Source organism: Mandrillus leucophaeus, unplaced genomic scaffold (assembly GCF_000951045.1).
Source record: "Mandrillus leucophaeus isolate KB7577 unplaced genomic scaffold, Mleu.le_1.0 Scaffold1966, whole genome shotgun sequence".
Taxonomy (NCBI): Eukaryota; Metazoa; Chordata; class Mammalia; order Primates; family Cercopithecidae; genus Mandrillus; species Mandrillus leucophaeus.
In genome coordinates this window covers 72,964-73,499 of record NW_012101994.1, presented here as the reverse complement: position 1 = coordinate 73,499, position 536 = coordinate 72,964, and positions in this window count along the sequence as shown.

The following is a 536-nucleotide window of genomic DNA, read 5'->3' as shown; positions in this document are numbered from 1 at the left end:
CTGCTGATACCCAGGCAAACAGGGTCTGGAGTGGACCTCAAGCAATCTCCAACAGACCTACAGCTGAGGGTCCTGACTGTTAGAAGGAAAATTAAAAAACAAGAAGGACACCCACAACAAAACCCCATCAGTACGTCACCATCATCAAAGGCCAGAGGCAGATAAAACCACAAAGAGGGGGAAAAAGCAGGGCAGAAAAGCTGGAAATTCAAAAAATAAGAGTGCATCTCCCCCTGCAAAACAACGCGGGTCATCGCCAGCAATGGATCAAAGCTGGACGGACAATGACTTTGACGAGGTGAGAGAAGAAGGCTTCAGTCCATCAAACTTCTCAGAGCTAAAGGAGGAATTATGTGCCCGGCGCAAAGAAACTAAAAATCTTGAAAACAGAGTGGAAGAATTGATAACTAGAATAATTAATGTAGAGAAGGCCATAAATGAACTGACAGAGATGAAAACCATGACACGAGAAATACATGACAGATGCACAAGCTTCAGTAACCAACTCGATCAACTGGAAGAAAGAGTATCAGCGA